Below are 20,190 nucleotides of genomic sequence, written 5' to 3'. Positions count from 1 at the left end.
GCCCCGTGCCCGTCTGACATTCTCTCTCTTCATTAATTGTAATTGCGAATTACAATTAATGCGCCTGCTGTACTTTCAACACGCCCCCGTGTCCGCTGGGCACGGCCCCGTGGTGAGCAATGGAAGCTTCTACTGGTTTGTCTTTTCTGCTGCTTCCTGGGCACGCCCCCGTGTTCACTGGACACGGGGCGTGTTCAGACATCTGTTCTCTTCTCTTTGTCTTGGGAGGTGCCGTTGAGGGTCCGGGCAGTTTGCTTTTGTTCCTTTTCTTGTAATTATGATAGAATTAGGGGTCTTTTTGCTTCTTTTGTGATTTTGAGCTCATTTCATCCTGAAAATACAAAAGGAAGACAAAAACACTCTTTTTCCAACATTAGTACTTAAAAAGGGTTAGTTTTATGCCTTAATTGATGTGTTTTATATGTTGCATTTTACACACATCAAATACCCCCACACTTGAACTTTTGCTTGTCCTCAAGCAAAACTCTTTTAATGTGGCTTACACTCCCAAATGGAATAGGTAGAAGAGAAGTTTTTTTTTTAACTTGTCCTAGAGTGTCGGGAATCCAAGGTTTGTATAGGTTCTATTTTTATTTTATTTACAATCTTATTCGTCATGGTTTATTTTGAACTTTTCATAAGATAAACTACTTAATTTGGCATAGCATGCCTTATTAAAATTCCATTTATATACAAGTTCACATACCTCACGGGAGATCACTCAATCACTCGGCCGAAGGTGTATATTTAAGTGAATCGCTCGAGAGCGGCACGGATTTACATTTTCCATATGCTTGCCAAGCGATCAATCCTCCTCCTTTTTAACTTTTACCTTTGTAAATATCAAGAGGTCTTTTGGGGTGAAGGCTTGGGTTTAAAGGTGGGTGGTTGGTTAGTGGTTAGTAAAAAGGGCGAAAATTGTAACAAGTGTCGGTTTTTCGTGAAATACCTTATTTTTGGTGACATTTATTTTTGAAGTATTTCTCCAAACAAGCTTTTTGTAGCTTATGTTTGTTTTTGACTTCAACATTTTTTTTTTTTTTTTTTTTTTCGTCACGTAAAGGGTATGTTTATGAAAAACCGAGTATGTTACTAAAATAAAGGTGAAAAAATGAAAAAGGTTTTTGGTGGGTAAAAAAAATTGTTTTGGGGGTAATGAAATGAAAGGTTTAGGCTCAAAGGGGTTTTCTAGGGGGATTTTGGGTAGGTAAAAAAAAAATGAAAAATAATGGTTTTGAAAGAAAAATAGTTAGTCCTAATGCCTCCATCATTTACTTACTTGGGTTTAAGTTGGTAAGGACCGGGAATGTATCGTCGTGGCAAGTTCTAGATTTGTAAAAACCGAGCGGCTATTCACACAAGAAACGAAAAATGAGCATTTAATCTAAAATATGTGTATTTTTATGCTCAATAAAGGCTCAAAACTCACTTTTTGTGGGAATGGGTTTTTTTTTTAATGTGAACAAGCATATATAATCGAATTTTAGCTAGACTTGTTATACCGTTTCATAATTTTCTTATGTTAGTTCTTTTTATCACGACGCTATCGGTTGTAAGTTTGTAAAAATATAACCCTTTTATAACTTGTTATTCCCAACTTAAACTAAGACAAGTAAATAAATAAAAAAAATGAAAAAGTTTTTGAAAAAATTTGGGGTGTTTAGCGGTTCCAATAGAGTTTTGTGTAAGGCTTGTTTTAGGATTTTGCAAAATTCCAAGGTTTTAGCATCCCCCCCACACTTAAATTACACATTGTCCTCAATGTGTCCAAAAATAGAGTTTTTGGTTGATTAGAATATGTAAAAGTGTGTTTAAAAACAAAGATTTGTGTTACTGGCACTCTGGACACGGCCCCGTGTTCATCGAACACGGCCCCGTGGAGAACTGCCAGTAACGAAGAACTTACAGAGGGTGAACACGGGGGCGTGTTGGGTGAACACGGCCACGTGTTGGACAAAAATCTGCAGGTCAGTAGCCAAACAGCAGATCTGGGAGATGGACACGGGGGCGTGTCGGCTGAACACGTCCCCGTGTGGACAGTCTGTTAGCCAGAAAAATATGGTTTTCTCCCGGTTTCTTCCTCCTAGGGCTGCGAGTGCTAATGTTTAGCATTCTAACCCTTGCATTACACCTGTTCAAGCATTCAATACCATCCAACCAAGCACCAAACATCCTAATCTTACCATAGTTAAACATTATCCAACACAAAGTAAAAACAAAGTAAAAATAAAAAGAAAAGAGTTAAGGAAAGTAAATTGTCTTGACAAATGGCACGCAGGCCATGAATTGTTCGATAGGAAAGGGTGATCAAACCTGTGGGCTCATAACCAGCTAGCCCTTTGCTCCTCCCGGCCTCCTACTCCATATCTTCATCACTGTCTTCACCTCCGCCTCCCTGCCTCGCCATGTACTCCCGGATGCTACCGATGTCATCTTGTATGTCGTTGACGCTGCGTTCGATAGCTCCCACCCGGAGATGTGTGTTGTTGGCAAGGTTGTAGGTGTTCCGAGTGCACATGAGGTTTTCCTGCAAAAGATCATGCAAACTTTGGAAATTAGGAAAACCGCCTCCTTGAGAGGAGGATTGACCCGGATCGCCTTGGGGAGGGTATTGGAAATGTGGAGGTGGTGCGTGAAGAACTAGAGCCTCTTGCGGGTTCCATGCGTAGCCTTGCGTCCTTTGAAAGCTCACCGTCCCGTCCTCCGCTTCATAGAGCAAGTTCATGGCCCGGCAGATATGGTAATCAACCCGTCCCGACCATGGGCTCCTTTCGAAGGACTTCGGGATGTTCGCGAAGTGCTTGAAAAGACGGTACACCCATCCCCCGAAGAAGATTGGTGTAGGAGCAGTGGCAAGGCGGTTTAAGTGCATGTTCCGCAGTAGGAGGTAAGAAACATCGAGAGGCTTCCGGTTATGGATGCAGTGGAGGACAACCAAATCTCTAACCCCAACAACGCCACTACTGTCATGGCGTTGGTTCAACGAGTACGTGAGGAGCCTGTGAATGTAACGGTATAGCGGGTCCCTCAGTTTGGTACTCTTTGTGCTGCTGGAGTTATAGATCCCTTCACCGATTTGTGCCCATGCTGCTTGACGTTCACTTGCGTCCAAATCTCGCAACCCCCCGGTATTCTCTTCGTTCCCTGCTTCTTCATCTTTGTACAGCCCAATGATTGATCCGAACTGCGCCATGGAGGTTCTATAGGTCGTACCCCCACATCGAAACTCGACCGCATCGTGATCAAACGGGTCGCGTCTCGAGTTGAAGATAAACGTACTATAGAACTCCAATGTGCATTGGTGGACCGACCGAAGTCGGGTAGTCAATGCAACGTGCAGCGGACCCGTCACTATGTTGTTGAAGCGGTCCAGTTGGTTTACCATTGTCAGCAGATCGGTGCATGCCCGCCTTGGATATTCTTCGGGCCTTGTTTGTAGGACCTCATAGCGAGCCCTTGCATCAAGTTCGCTGGCATTGAACCGTGTGAATTTGGACATCTGAAAAGAATACAACAAAAGTTAGTGCGAAACATGGAAATTCGGGTTGAAAACTGCAGACAGTGGGCTGGACACGGCCCCGTGTTCAGCGAACACGGCCCCGTGTTCAGTCGTCTGTAACACCTAATTTTCATTTTTTCGTCCCGGTTTCGAAAACCTGAAAATTTTTAGCCTAATAGCAGCGGTTTCCCCCGAAAATGAAACCCTAAGTGTCATTTTTCCAAAATCAAACCATTTACCCCTTCGATTTTGTGTTTTTCGGTTCAAGAACAAGGGTTTGTGTTTTTAGTTGGAAATCGGACAAATCTATCAACAATACATGGCTATTTACTTCCTATTACTCTACTCTAAACTACTACTAACAATTTTCATCAAAAATTTTGAGTTCGATCCGGATGGACATGAAGAACCCTAGATTTCCCCCAATTTTTGATGTTTTAACTACATGCAAGTAACTAATCTAACTACTAAGAAGGATAGAATCATACCTTGACGTTGTTAGGCTTGGTGGTAACGTTCGAAATTGGCAGAAAATCGCCTCTAACCAGAGAGTTTTCGGCGAAACGGGGCGTGTGGAATGGTGTAACTGATAGAACAAATGGGTTTTATCCCGACAGTCGCCTCGACACGGCCCCGTGTTCAGCGAACACGGCCCCGTGCCGGGTGAAATTTTTTGAAAATTTTTTTTTTTTTTTTTTTTTTATGTGCTTGTGTGCATGCCCCTTATCTCCGAATAATGGTTAGATGATTTTTTTACCAGTTCCGAATGTATACTTACCTGTGACATGTCTGGTATGAGTTTATTCGTTGACCGTTTGAAGTGCGATTTCCTCTTCCTCATCCTCAATGGATCCTCTGTAGGGTTTCAGCCGTTGGCCATTGACTTTAAATGGTGTCCCATTTCGAGTTTTAATTTCTACTGCACCGTGTGGAAAAACATGGGTGACTGAAAAAGGTCCCGACCACCTAGATTTTAACTTACCAGGAAACAACCGAAGTCGCGAATTGAACAATAGAACTTGGTCTCCAACCCGAAATTCATTAGATTTAATATATTTATCATGCAAATTTTTCATTCTTTCTTTATAAATTTCGGAGTTAGAATATGCATAATTCCTAAGTTCTTCTAATTCGTTTATTTGACAAAATCGATTCTTACCGGCAACTTCCAAATCTAAGTTTACGTTTTTAATTGCCCAGTAGGCTTTGTGAGCAATTTCTACTGGCAAGTGACAACTTTTTCCATAGACGAGTTTATATGGGGTTGTGCCTATAGTGGTTTTATAAGCGGTGCGAAAAGCCCATAAAGCGTCATCTAGTTTGTCAGCCCATTCTTTTTTATTTATCCCTACGGTTTTCTCAAGTATTCGTTTTAAACCTCGATTAGTCACTTCGGCTTGCCCGTTTGTTTGAGGATGATATGCTGTTGAGACCCGGTGATAGACCCCATATCTTGTTAAGATTTTTTCGAGTTGATGATTACAAAAATGGGTACCTCTATCACTTATTAATGCCTTTGGTGTGCCGAAACGTGAGAACAATTTTTTTAGGAATTTTACTACTACTCTTCCATCATTTGTTGGAAGAGCTTCGGCCTCTGCCCATTTAGACAAGTAATCGACCGCCACAAGTATATATTTGTTTCCTTTTGAAGGCGGGAAAGGTCCCATGAAATCGAGTCCCCACACATCAAAGATTTCACAAACGAGAATGCCATTTTGAGGCATTTCGTTTTTGGAAGAAATATTACCCGATCTTTGGCAGGCATCACATGTCTTTACAAGGTTTTGTGCATCCTTGTAAATGGTTGGCCAGTAAAATCCAGAATCAAATACCTTTCTTGCGGTACTTGAGGCACCATGATGTCCTCCGTATGGACCTTCATGACAATGACGGAGTATTCTTTGTGCTTCATTACCATGGACACACCTTCGGATGAGTTGATCAGCACACATTTTGAAAAGATAGGGGTCTTCCCAAAAGTAATGCTTTACATCAGCAAAGAATTTTTTTCTTTGATGATGTGGCCATCCTTTGGTGACTATACCGCTGGCTAAGAAATTAGCGTAGTCGGCATACCATGGTTCTTGTCTGCTTTCCATCATTTCCAGGGACTCCGTGGGAAATTTTTCGTTGATTTGCTCGTCCCTGGTTGTCTCCAAAGCTGGGTCTTCTAAGCGTGAGAGGTGATCTGCAGCAGTGTTTTCTGCTCCTCTTTTGTCCTTGATTTCGATGTCGAATTCCTGGAGGAGTAGAATCCACCTTATCAAACGGGGTTTTGCGTCTTGCTTCTTGAAGAGGTACCTGATGGCTGCATGGTCTGTATAAACTATTGTTTTAGAAAGAACAAGATAAGAACGAAATTTATCAAAAGCAAAGACCACCGCTAGTAACTCTTTCTCTGTAGTTGTATAATTTTCTTGTGCATCATTTAGAGTTTTACTAGCATAATAGATTGGGTGGAAATGTTTTTCTTTTCTTTGTCCCAAGACTGCTCCAACAGCAAAGTCGCTTGCATCGCACATGATTTCGAAAGGAAATTTCCAATCTGGCGCTATCATGATAGGTGCATTGACTAGCATTTCCTTGAGGGTCAGAAATGCTTGATTGCATTCCTTGTCAAAGATGAAGGGTGCATCTTTTTCAAGCAATTTTGTTAGAGGTCTTGAAATTTTCGAAAAGTCTTTGATAAACCTTCTATAGAATCCGGCATGCCCTAGGAAACTTCTGATTGCTCGCACGGAGGATGGAGGAGGTAATCGAGATATGGTCTCGATTTTTGCTCGATCAACTTCCATTCCTTCGCTTGAGATTTTATGTCCGAGTACTATTCCCTCTGTTACCATGAAATGGCATTTTTCCCAATTAAGGGCGAGGTTAGTTTCCTCACATCGGGATAGCATTCGTTCAAGATTATCGAGGCATTGATCATATGAGTCTCCAAAGATGGAAAAGTCATCCATGAAGACTTCCATGGTTTTTTCAATCATATCATGGAAAATGGCGACCATACAACGTTGGAATGTTGCAGGCGCATTACATAGACCGAATGGCATGCGTCGATATGCAAAAGTTCCGTAGGGGCATGTGAAAGTTGTTTTCTCTTGGTCTTCTGGTGCTATCGGTATTTGAAAGTAACCTGAAAAACCATCTAAGAAACAATAAAATTTATGACCGGATAATCTTTCTAACATTTGATCAATGAAGGGCAAAGGAAAGTGGTCTTTCCTTGTTGCTTCATTTAATCTCCTATAGTCTATACAGACTCTCCATCCTGTGACGGTTCTTGTGGGTATTAATTCATTTTTCTCGTTAGTTATTACCGTCATACCTCCTTTCTTTGGGACTACTTGGACGGGACTTACCCACGGGCTATCGGAGATAGGGTAGATTAGTCCGGCGTCGAGTAGTTTGATGACTTCATTTTTAACCACTTCTTGAACATTGGGGTTCACTCTTCGTTGTGGTTGAATTACTGTTTTGTAGTCATCATTCATTAAAATTTTGTGCGTGCACATGGAAGGACTTATTCCCTTAATATCTACAAGCTTCCAAGCGATCGCATTTTTGTGTTTTTTAAGTAGGTTAACTAATTTTTCTTTTTCTACGCTAGTTAATTTAGACGAAATAATTACAGGTAAACTACCATCTTTGCCTAGAAAAGCATATTCCAAACCTTTAGGGAGTTCTTTGAGCTCGATGGGTGGGTCTTTAGGAGACACCTTATTTTGTGGTTCATCTAGATCAAGAACTTTAAAAGTTTGTTCTATGGCTACCTCTTCGTCGACAAAGTGGTCTTCCTCGTGGTTTGTATCAGGTGGTTCAGCTTCATCTTCAATTAGGGGGTCATTGTTGCCAAAAGGATATTTCATTGAGCGCTCAAGATCTATGCTCCTTTTGAATGCCCCTAATTGAAGAGTTAGATTGTTGAATTTCCGGTTTTTCAAAGCTTTGTGAGTTTGTACAAAAGGTTTTCCCAAGACTAGGGGGGCATCATCTAAGATGACGAAGTCGGTTGGGATTACCATTTGATTTGTTCGAACCAAAATATCTTCGACTACACCGATTGATTTCATTACTTTTCGGTCGGATAGAAAAATGGGTATTTGAAGTGGAGTAAAATCACTAATACTTAACTTTTCAAAAATGTAGTTGGGCATTATGTTAACACAAAGATCTTTATCAATAGTGACATTACTAATAAACGAATTTTGAAAGAAACATGGAACCGGTGTGATGTTAATTTCAAAAGGATCTTCTTTTATTAGCGAGGTTTGATCATTAGTTAACTTAACACTTTCCCTTTCTTCAATTTTAGCACTAGTGTTTAACTCTTTTAAAAACTTAGCATGAGGGGTTATTAAACAATTGTTTTCGAAAGTAGGTGACAAGAGAATAATTTCCTCTAAATTAGACTCTTCTTGAATTTTAACATTATCGGACTCACCATTTTCGTTGTTTAACTCATGTGTCTGTTTTTCACTTTCTTGTTCTTCCATTTTTACATTTTCAACTATCTCTACGTTATTATTACTTTTTAACTCTTCTCTCGCGCGGGATTCCTCTTCCCTTGCGCGAGATTCTTTTATGCAACGTTCGATAGTTTTAATGTGTTCTAATATCCTATTGGTTACTTCGGTGAGATTGAAAGAATTTGGATCCTCTAAGCTTGAATCTGGTTGTTCGATCCTTGGTTCCTCATAGTACTCATATGAAGTAGATGGTTCATACCATTGTTCTTCATTGTAAGTATATGATGGATAAGGGTCGAAACTTTGTTCTTCATAGTACTCATATGAGGTGGGTTGTTCACGCCATGGTTCCTCATAATAAGTGTATGAAGGTGGTGGCTCATATGTTGAATCTTCAAAGTATGAGTATGAAGGCTCATACCTTGGTTCATCAAAATACGAGTATGAGGGAGGAGGTTCATACCTTTGGTCTTCATAGGATGTGTATGAAGTCGATGGCTCGTACCTGGGCTCCTCATAATGGTTGTATGAATTGGATGGTTGATATGAAGTATTATATTGAACCGAGTGTGCATTACGACAATTAGTGCAATAATTACCCCTATAATCATCCTCATCATAGGTGTAGTTGTAATCTCTTGAGTATTGATCCATAGGAATCACTCAACAGACTACAACTGAGTCTCGGGACCAGAAAACAAAAATAAGACGGAAACAGAAGCTGGACACGGCCCCGTGTTGGGTGAACACGGCCCCGTGTTCAGGGACTGTATCTGGGTGTTTTAATTAAATTAACTGGTCACTTTGAGCACGGGGGCGTGTTGAGTGAACACGGCCCCGTGGTCAGACTCTGTATCTGGGTATCTACTCTAAAATATGCAGCACGGGGGCGTGTTCAGCGAGCACGGCCCCGTGTTCAAGCTACTGTAAATGCAAAAACTAAACTAAAATGCAGAAAAATGCGCGCGTTTTGAAAAACTGATTAGGCCGTCGATTTTAAGCTTTCTTAAAATCCTTGTGTCCCCGGCAGCGGCGCCAAAAACTTGATGTGCGTGTAGTGTAATATAATTTTAGATATATATTTAAGCCCTTTTTACACTTTTAGCCAAGTTTTAAATTTATAAAACACGATATTTACTAACACTAAACACACATATGGGCAAGTGCACCCATCGTGGACGTAGTATAGTGTTGGTAAGATACCGAGGTCGTCCAAGGACACAAGAGCTTTTAATACCGGTTTATCCTCAACGTCTAATCAAATCAAAAAGTTAGAAAAATGTTTTAAACTAAGAAAAATAAAAACTAACTAAATGCTGAAAAATAAAATAAAATAAAAACAGATAGACAAGATGAATCACTTGGATCCGACACGTGTATTAGTATAACCTTTGATTATTTTCGCACTTTTGCACTTGTTTAAGAGATTATCTTAGTTATTGTAGTAGGCCCCTTTTTCGGAGGTGACGTTACCCTCAACCCAGTAGTTTGAGTCAGCAAGGATACAATCCTAAAGGGTTGGATTATTGAAAGATAATGAATTAAGTTATTAATGCAAATTATGGTAGGCCCCGCTTTTGGCGGTGACGTTACCCTCGGCTAAGTAGTCTGAGTCAGCAGGGATACAGTCCTAAATAGCCGGGTTATAGTATTAATAGTAGTTAGCTTATGAGGGGGTCAAAGAGTTTGGATCCCCGCCATCCAATACCTATGGGCATTGAAGGAGATCCTACTAAATTTGACCCAGGTCCCAAGCAGGACCTCTAAACGCTGAACAAGGGCAAGACCTTTACCAAACCGTTCCCTTAACCCCCGACCAGGTAGCCAACATACCTCCATATAGACCGTGGAGATATGAATGGTGAAAATCTTTTATTTTATATAGACAGTAAAATAATGCCAAGACACCACGGACAAACGATAAGGAAAGATCACCTTCAACATAAGTAACTAGTTATTAAAGTCATTAATACAAAACCAAATAAAAAGTGCAAAAGATTAAAAATAAAAAGTATTATACTAAACACTTGTCTTCACCAAGTGATGTAAGAGACTTAGGCAAACATGGCCTTGATTGTCAAGAACTCTTACGATCAATCTTGGATCCCGAGACGACTCACACACTCTATGATGGACAATGGATGATGGTGGTGGATGATGGTGTTATGGTGGTGGTGGGTGGTGGATGAAGTGTGAGAGAGGTGGTGTGCCAAGGGATGAGAGAGAATGAAGCCAAGCTCCTCTATTTATAGGCTGAACAGAACGCTGGACACGGCCCCGTGTTCGCTGAACACGGCCCCGTGCCCGTCTGACATTCTCTCTCTTCATTAATTGTAATTGCGAATTACAATTAATGCGCCTGCTGTACTTTCAACACGCCCCCGTGTCCGCTGGGCACGGCCCCGTGGTGAGCAATGGAAGCTTCTACTGGTTTGTCTTTTCTGCTGCTTCCTGGGCACGCCCCCGTGTTCACTGGACACGGGGCGTGTTCAGACATCTGTTCTCTTCTCTTTGTCTTGGGAGGTGCCGTTGAGGGTCCGGGCAGTTTGCTTTTGTTCCTTTTCTTGTAATTATGATAGAATTAGGGGTCTTTTTGCTTCTTTTGTGATTTTGAGCTCATTTCATCCTGAAAATACAAAAGGAAGACAAAAACACTCTTTTTCCAACATTAGTACTTAAAAAGGGTTAGTTTTATGCCTTAATTGATGTGTTTTATATGTTGCATTTTACACACATCACTTTACCACATGAATGTCTTCGAGTTTCGGAGCTCCTCGGCATTCTTATCTACTACGTGCGCCAAGAATGCAACACATCCTTTTCGCAAGCATTTCTGCGCCTTCATACAGTTGATGATCCGCAAGGGCGTGTCTCTTTTCTCTCCATGAACTATGAGCGTCTCATCATTCGCAAGAGGGATACGAATGATTTTCTCGTGACAAACAACTTCGGCTTTATTCTTGGACAGCCAGTCCATTCCGACTACCACATCGAAGCTACCCAATTGAACAGGCAAGAGGTCGATACTAAACCTTCGCTCACCAAGTTCTAATGTACATCCCCTAACAACTTCGCCCGATTCAACCAGTTTACCATCGGCTAGTTCTATGGAATAAGGAATATCTAATCTACTAGATTCCATTCCAAGCATACGTTTAAATTCCACAGATATGAAACTATAATCGGCACCAGTGTCAAATAGTATGGATGCAAAGTGGTTGTTAACGAGAAACGTATCGGTGACCACATTAGGGTCCTCGCGTGTGTTCCTTGCTCCTATCACGAATGCTCGAGCTTGAGTGTTGTTTTCTTTTGGGTAGTCTTTCTTGAAATGCTCTTTGCTACCACAACCAAAACATCCTTGATTCTGCCCAGTGCCATTTCGGTTTCCAGTACCGTTGTCATTACGATTTCCATTTCCGTTGCCAGTACCATTTCCATTCCTATTTCCATTTCTGTTTCTGTTCCCATTCCTATTGTTGCCTCCGTTTCCTCTTCCCCAACAATCTTCCGTTCGATGACCCAACCTACCACATTTGTCGCATCTTGGAATGCAACAGGCTCCTTCAAGATGATACTTACACTTTTGGCATTTAGGCAGAGTGCCTTGGTATCCTCTGGCTACAGTATCATTTGCAGCTACAAAGTTTTTTGTCTCCTTGGGCGGGTTTGTATCACGTTTCTTATTGTTTGAACCCTTGTTGTTGCTGCGGGTCGCTTGATTCAGATTTGAATGCTTTCTCTTCTTGTCACCAGACGACTCAGCATACGTCTCAGTTTTCTCAGTAGGTTTTAACGATAACTTATTCTTACGAACATCATCTTCGGTAAGGCTGACAGCTAGAGTTACAGCATGTGTGATCGTTGCTGGTTCCGCCGCAGTCACCAAACTGCGAAATTCCGGAGCCAATCCCCAGATGTGGCGCTCAATGCGCTTAAATTCAGGAGTCACCAGATAGGGGATCACTCTTGACAGATCATGGAATCTCTAAGTATAACCAACAACGTCCGCACCAACCATGGACAGATTCCAAAATTCTGTTTCCAGTTTTTGAAGTTTAGCACTAGAATAATACTTTTCCCTCATTCTTTCCTTCAATTCATCCCAAGTCATACCATACGCGGCATCCTCACCCAGAGTTTGGACTTGCAAATGTGACAACCGGTAATTTCCGAGTTTTAATTACGTGCATAACGAACATTAATACAATCATAAGTAGCGTAATTAGACGTAAATTAACTTAATTAGGCCATTGGAAAGCCTAGGAGCGTCTACTTGATTCACGTTACGCGAACGGCTTAAACTAAATAAATATCTAAAGCGTGAATACAATGAAATTATTATTATTTAGGTGGGCGGCATCAAACAACTCGCGTATGTGGTATACACTCGCACATATCAAATACCCAACTAGTTTATGCAGTTATTTGCGAGACCCCAAAAAAAAATTAATTATCATGTATAGCTCCTACATAGAAAACCCAAACGTACACTATACATCTTAAATATGTGTGTATATAAATGAACTTGTAACCTATACATATACACTTAGATTAATATATACACACTTAAATTGCCTACATTCATATAAAAAAATGGAGATGTAGGTGAATTAATTAGATAAATGGAAGTAAAAAAAAAGATATATAAAAAAAAATAAATAATACCAACTCTTATGGCAGTGCACATCAGTGCACATCACGTGGCTTTGTCTCAAAATCATGTTTTCTTTTCTTGTTGGAATTGTCCAAGCATTTATGAGGTATGGTCAGCTATATGAAAAAAAAAATCTCTAAAACCTACTTTGACCATAAAAACTCCAACAACTCAAGAACTGGCATTTCAAAATTTCCAAAACTCAAAACTCAGACCCCTTCTTTCTCTGCTTACCTCCATCACCGGTGACCGAAGAGTTCCAGCTGGGCATCGACGTCTTTACCGGCAAACACCCCTCACCCCTTTCATCTTATACCGTGCCCTCTTTCTCTCTGTGTGTTCATGAACGGCCGGCCACCGGTGAAGCCGGTGGCGGTGCGGTGACAACAACAGAAAACCGGCAGAGCCGGGGGTACCAATGCAACGCTCACGGCGGCGACGGTAGTGAAATTTCGCGACGGTGACTGACGACGGAGTCGTCACGACGACCAGACTCGCCGGAAACGGCGACGACGCCGACAACGGCGACGGAATAACGGCGGTTGGGGTTTGAACGGTGATACTTCTTGTTTCCGACAACACATCGGTAAGCATTTGTCTCTGTTCCCCTCCGTTTCCTTTCATTTGTTTTCTAAATTGATGAAGATGATGTATTGTTGATGTTTTGGCTGATGAGGATGAAGATGGAAGTGATGATGGTTGGAACCAAAAAGGCGACGACAGTTTTTTGTCCGGCAACGATGGCTGCGATTTCGGGAACCGGGTGTTTGCTTCGGGTCACCCACGGGTTTGTTCGGGTCAGACTTGAGAAGATTTGAGTTAGTTTAGTCACGAGTCGGTTTCGGTTCGAGAGCTTTAGTTCCACTTGGATTCGGATATTATTTTCGGGTTAGCTTTGGTTCTGTCAACCATAAGTCTGCGGTTCGAGTTATGGTACAGATTTGGTTCAGTCAAAGCAGGTCAACGGCTCGGGTCAACGGGTCAGACCTGGTGCGGTTCGGGTTCAGGTCAGCGGGTTCGAGTAAGGCGGTTAACAAGGTCAGACGGTTTGGTTCGGTTGACTCGGTCAAACCGAGTCAACTCGGTCAAAACTGGTCAACTCGGCGAGTCGACTCGGTCAACTCAACCAGTCAACGCAGTGGACTCGGTCAACTCGGGTCAACAGTCAACTTGGTCAGCCGGTCGAAACCAGTCAACACACGACACGGTAAAGTTTAACTACGCGAGATTTATATAGATTTTTATACAACGCGAAACCGAGCTCGACCGAATCGATTAGTAATTAGTTACGTTTTATTTTGTCGTATTTCGTAAAATTTTAGCACATAGCGTTTGAAGTGATTGAATTGTTGTTGAACTTTTGACAAATAACGACAACTTTGATTGTCGGGGCAACCTAAAAACAGGGGAAACTCTGCCCGATTTTCGTTAAAACCCAAAACACGACACTTATTTATGATCTAAAACGACACTTATCCGATTCTAAATACTTCTTATAAAATAAATACAAATACGTATTTATTTTGACGACGTTTTATGAGTTATAAAGCAAAGTTATAACACTTCGACCACACACACGTTATAATTAACGAAATTTGAAACTTATATAAAATAAATATAAAAAAAAAGATTATATTTATTTCAAGCGTTTAAAACTCGTAAACTTTTTGCGAGATAAACCTCGCATATAATAATTTCCAAACAACAAAGACACGGAATTCCTTTCTAAAATAAATATAATTAGTTATGTTTATTTCAAACATCGACTTTTGTACACTCTTATGAAATAATTATAACGGTTTATATTTATTTTAACCGTCGACTTAAAACTTTCTTATACAAACTAAATACAGTTTTTACACTATTTCAAACGACTGAATTCTAAGTTTATATTTCAACCGCCACGACTTAAAATATATGTATATATACATATACATATACACTTTTATTTCCACCTTACGACAACTACGACGACAAGAATCGCTATCCACCTACGCCTTCTATTCGCGACGACTAACACGACCCCGTATAAGTATATTTATTTCATAGATATAAATATATATCCTACATCACTCGGAAACTAAGTCGTTTCCGAGACTTTGTTTTATCCCGATTATAACCGGATCAAATAACCATAGATTGGTTATTCTAAGTCAAGATAACACCACCTTAGAGTCGTTTAGTTAACGATTCGGTAGAGCTCGGACACGTAGTTTAACTACGTCCTCATATTAGAAACTGATAAGTTATTCCATGTTAGGAATACTATAGTTGCACGCTAGCTAATGCACGTTCTTGGAACGACACTACGGAATCACGCTAGGCTAGCTTTGCACAGGAATGTCAAGGTGAGTTCATAACCCCCACTTTTTACTGTTTTACATTTTTATAAATATTTTCGGGGGTGGAAAGACATGCAAGTTTTGCAAAAGTAAACAATTTTTCGATAAGCGAAAACCTCATATTTCTAAACCATATTGCGAATGGATTTCAAGGAACTCAAATGGTTTACGAACGATTTATACTAAACATACCGGTTTTACAAAACAAACGCGTATTTTCACAAACGTGCATGATTTTCATGACTAGTGACAGGAATGTCCTAGTTTCTACAACGGGACTGGGTTGTTCTGCGTACGAACAACGAGACAACCCAATGGGTTTATGTCCCCCTTTTTCTTTTGAAATACATATTAACTAGGGTATGATTAAGCTATGGAATGAACTCTTGGATCACGTGCGAATAGGCGCTAACTTAGGCACCATTAATCCTTTTAAGGACCACGGAACAGGGGGTAGATCTATCGGGTACGGGCGAGCCCCACTCACGGTCCTTGTGCGGCCACTTAGAGTGCTTTTGTGTCCCTGTCGAAGTGAATCGACACTTAAATCGTCTACCGGGTTGAGTGCTTCCTATGTCGGCACACATATTAATGTCTTAGCTACACATTAATGATCAACATGTTCATAGACGCATTACATACCTACTTATAAACTGACCTTTCAAATGTTTTTAAGGTTCATTTGATGTAAACTCACAAATACATGGATTTACAAACTTGGGTAACGTTTTCAACTTATGTACAAGTAAGAGGACGTGTTGGTCCTGCTTACAAAGACTTTCGTTTGGGCTCGGCCCACTCTCTCTCGTGCAATGCACAAAGACTATTGTGGGCTAGACTCACAGTTTTTCATATATCATGCCAAGAAAATAATTTTACTATACTTTCTCAAAAACTTTAAAACCGGTTATCAAAAAGATTTCTTTTAAATCTTTTCAAAACAAACTATGAACTCGCTCAACTTTATGTTGACTTTTTCCGCATGTTCTTTCTCAGGTTGCATTTTCAAAACTATGGAACGGTTGGAATAGGAGAACCCAATGGAGATTCGAGTACTTAGTGGCGTTCATTTTCTAGAAGTCTTAGCTTATTTGCTTCCGCTGTGCAATGAAGATACCGGTCCAGTCACACCAATGCTCTGATATTTCGGGGTGTGACAGATTGGTATCAGAGCTATAGGTTTCAGCGAATTAGGTTTCTGTAGAGATACCTAGGCTCTAACCCCACTTTCCTCTGGGGACTTAGATTTTTAAGACTTTGAATACGTACAGAACGCCTAGGACTCGAATATGGGTTCCAACCGTTGCCGAAAACAATGAGTCAACAATTTTGGTTTTAATTATACACAAGTGTTGTGTTAATACATGGTTCACGAAACAAATTCATACATTAAGCAAGACTTTGAGAGTTTTGAATAACATGCATTTAGGACCTTTGGAAAGCTTGTGTCAACACTCATTAACGGTCCTCACTTAGAAACCGTGACTAACAACTCGGGCAAGTACCATTATCTATAGTCTATGTTGCCCTAGTAGGTAATCTACGTGGAACAAAACGCTAGTGGACACGAATACATGAAACTCAAATTATACGTCAACGGATGTCGGAGCACATCACATTCTACGCGGAACGAAATGCTAATGCACAAGTATACATGAAACTTAAACTATACGTCAGCGGACGTCGGAGTACATTACACACGACTTTCGAGGCAAGGCCTTGGGGAAAACACAAATGGCCATGACAACAACGATGCTAATCCTGTCAGCGGGAGAGCTACCAACCGAAATGCAGCACTTTGCAACGTGATCCTGCAAATGACACGAGTCATGCTGAGGTACGTTAAAACAAGATTTCACAACAGTCGATACTTAGTCTGAAGAGACTTACAATGGTTGGCGCTGCAAAAGAAGTCACACGTCTTCGCATTCCCCCTATTTCATTTATGGCAAATACGCTGTGTTCGACATTCCATGGTAATGTCACCTAACAACTAGTCCTCACACGAACTTCCAGGTAAAGTCCTTAAATTTCTTTTGTTGAAATTTCGACTTCTTGCATATAGTGAGTAGATTTTTGCATTTCTACTCCGCCTAATGGTCATTGCATCACCAAGATTTTATTTCATGATAATGAACACTCGTTGCTTATTCTTGACAAATTCGTACTCTACACATACATTGTTTGCTACGCATGTGGTTTCACTTCGAATGGTTGTTTTATCAACATCTCATATATATATATATATTTTTTTCGCTATACTAAATCTTTGCATTGTATTACAGACGACCCGTATTATTGCAAAATGTTGACTCCTTGGTATCGAGTCAACGGATTTCTTGGAAAACTTATTTTCTTTTGAGTGGCATACATGGTTTTTCGTTGTGGCCATGTCGAAGCTTTCTTATTGATACATGAATTCATTGTTGGATTGTGTTTCAACCAATTTCAATTGATTGAACTTGCTCTTAATATATATTCGATTCTAAATTCCATATGATGGATTGAGGCCATCATATTCGAAATAATCCCGACAAACACTTCATTTGCTTTGAACCATAACATGCTTGTTTGGTCCTCGACTTCAATGAATCATTTCTTTGAGCACGACCACCTTGTGGTGGCGTTTTTCACAAATCTGAAGCTTGCGCTAATCTCGTTGCTCACCTCATGTACGGATTTAATTATTTATTTTTTTTATTGATATTAAATCCTCTTTGTTAATTTTCATATTAAAGCAATCTTAACACAATCGTGTGTTAAGATAATGGTACACAAATTTATGTCATATTTCGGTGTACCTTTTAACGGTTCTTTCACCATCGAGCGAACATTTATGATATTCATTGTTTTTCATCTTCGCTCGAAAACATTGTTTATTTGTTTCATTTTCAATTGAAAATCCTATGAGATTTGTTTGAACCGAATATTCAGATCTACTTCATTGAACCTTTCATCAGATTTCAAACACGGTGAACTTGTTCGGTCACTGCTATTATTGAATTGTTTCAATCACTACGACACCTTGTGGTGTCGGTATGAACTTGTAGCTTGGGCTAATCATGATCGAGCGTTTCATGCAAAACACGGTGATACTTGTTCGATCACCACTATTATTGATTATTTCATTCACTACGACGCCTTGTGGTGTCGGTATAAACTTGTAGCTTGTGCTAATCACGATCAGCCGTTTCATGCGAAACTATATATGCTTTTCGTCTCACACATCGTTTAAATAGTCTTAATGCAATTATGTATTAAGACGATGATACACCAGGTTCAGTTGTATTTCGTTTTGGTGTATCCTTGCAGCTCAATAATGTCAACACGTTGATTTTATTCATTTAACGGTTTAATTGTTGATAAATCATTTTTATGACTCTTTTTATTTGAACTTGTTAAATCCGAGTTCAATCATACAACAACCAATGCCAGTTTCCGTTGGTAGTGAGTTCTATTGTTTCAAAAATTTAATTGCGAATTGTGAACGTTCATTTGGAATTCTATTGGTCGAAATTCACCTTTTGTTGAACCCTGTAAATTTACACACATTGGTGATAGTATCACTATGCCTCGTTTACTTGATATCGATTTATGGAATAAACTCAGTTGAACCGTTGGGTTCTTATTGATGCAAAATGTCCTTACATTCACGTAATCTGAATAAGTTTTGATTCGATTACGCATTCATTCACTTTGGTATTATTCGGACTTACCTAGGAACGACACAACTCTGAGGAGATAACATGGACTAAATTTCGAGGACGAAATTTCTGCAACAGGGGGAGAATGTGACAACCGGTAATTTCCGAGTTTTAATTACGTGCATAACGAACATTAATACAATCATAAGTAGCGTAATTAGACGTAAATTAACTTAATTAGGCCATTGGAAAGCCTAGGAGCGTCTACTTGATTCACGTTACGCGAACGGCTTAAACTAAATAAATATCTAAAGCGTGAATACAATGAAATTATTATTATTTAGGCGGGCGGCATCAGACAACTCGCGTATGTGGTATACACTCGCACATATCAAATACCCAACTAGTTTATGCAGTTATTTGCGAGACCCCAAAAAAAAATTAATTATCATGTATAGCTCCTACATAGAAAACCCAAACGTACACTATACATCTTAAATATGTGTGTATATAAATGAACTTGTAACCTATACATATACACTTAGATTAATATATACACACTTAAATTGCCTACATTCATATAAAAAAAAAATGGAGATGTAGGTGAATTAATTAGATAAATGGAAGTAAAAAAAAAGATATATAAAAAAAAATACCAACTCTTATGGCAGTGCACATCAGTGCACATCACGTGGCTTTGTCTCAAAATCATGTTTTCTTTTCTTGTTGGAATTGTCCAAGCATTTATGAGGTATGGTCAGCTATATGAAAAAAAAAATCTCTAAAACCTACTTTGACCATAAAAACTCCAACAACTCAAGAACTGGCATTTCAAAATTTCCAAAACTCAAAACTCAGACCCCTTCTTTCTCTGCTTACCTCCATCACCGGTGACCGAAGAGTTCCAGCTGGGCATCGACGTCTTTACCGGCAAACACCCCTCACCCCTTTCATCTTATACCGTGCCCTCTTTCTCTCTGTGTGTTCATGAACGGCCGGCCACCGGTGAAGCCGGTGGCGGTGCGGTGACAACAACAGAAAACCGGCAGAGCCGGGGGTACCAATGCAACGCTCACGGCGGCGACGGTAGTGAAATTTCGCGACGGTGACTGACGACGGAGTCGTCACGACGACCAGACTCGCCGGAAACGGCGACGATGCCGACAACGGCGACGGAATAACGGCGGTTGGGGTTTGAACGGTGACACTTCTTGTTTCCGACAACACATCGGTAAACATTTGTCTCTGTTCCCCTCCGTTTCCTTTCATTTGTTTTCTAAATTGATGAAGATGATGTATTGTTGATGTTTTGGCTGATGAGGATGAAGATGGAAGTGATGATGGTTGGAACCAAAAAGGCGACGACAGTTTTTTGTCCGGCAACGATGGCTGCGATTTCGGGAACCGGGTGTTTGCTTCGGGTCACCCACGGGTTTGGTCGGGTCAGACTTGAGAAGATTTGAGTTAGTTTAGTCACGAGTCGGTTTCGGTTCGAGAGCTTTAGTTCCACTTGGATTCGGATATTATTTTCGGGTTAGCTTCGGTTCTGTCAACCACAAGTCTGCGGTTCGAGTTA

General features: G+C 40.4%; 1 long non-coding RNA gene and 1 pseudogene across 1 annotated transcript; one reads left to right on the top strand and one right to left on the bottom strand.

Annotated features, from left to right (window-relative positions):
• Positions 1-4,503: 4,503 nt before the first annotated feature.
• Positions 4,504-12,085, bottom strand: LOC118484021 (annotated as a pseudogene).
• A 635-nt stretch (positions 12,086-12,720) lies between these two features.
• LOC118483760 lies at positions 12,721-19,181 on the top strand. Its single transcript, XR_004871407.1, has 3 exons — positions 12,721-13,214; positions 13,312-13,835; positions 14,889-19,181. It is a non-coding gene; the product is annotated as an uncharacterized LOC118483760 (long non-coding RNA).
• The last annotated feature ends 1,009 nt before the right edge of the window (positions 19,182-20,190 follow it).

Source organism: Helianthus annuus, chromosome 11 (assembly GCF_002127325.2).
Source record: "Helianthus annuus cultivar XRQ/B chromosome 11, HanXRQr2.0-SUNRISE, whole genome shotgun sequence".
NCBI classification, from domain to species: Eukaryota; Viridiplantae; Streptophyta; class Magnoliopsida; order Asterales; family Asteraceae; genus Helianthus; species Helianthus annuus.
Note: the sequence above shows the minus strand (reverse complement) of the source record. Positions and strands in the feature narration are given on the sequence as shown.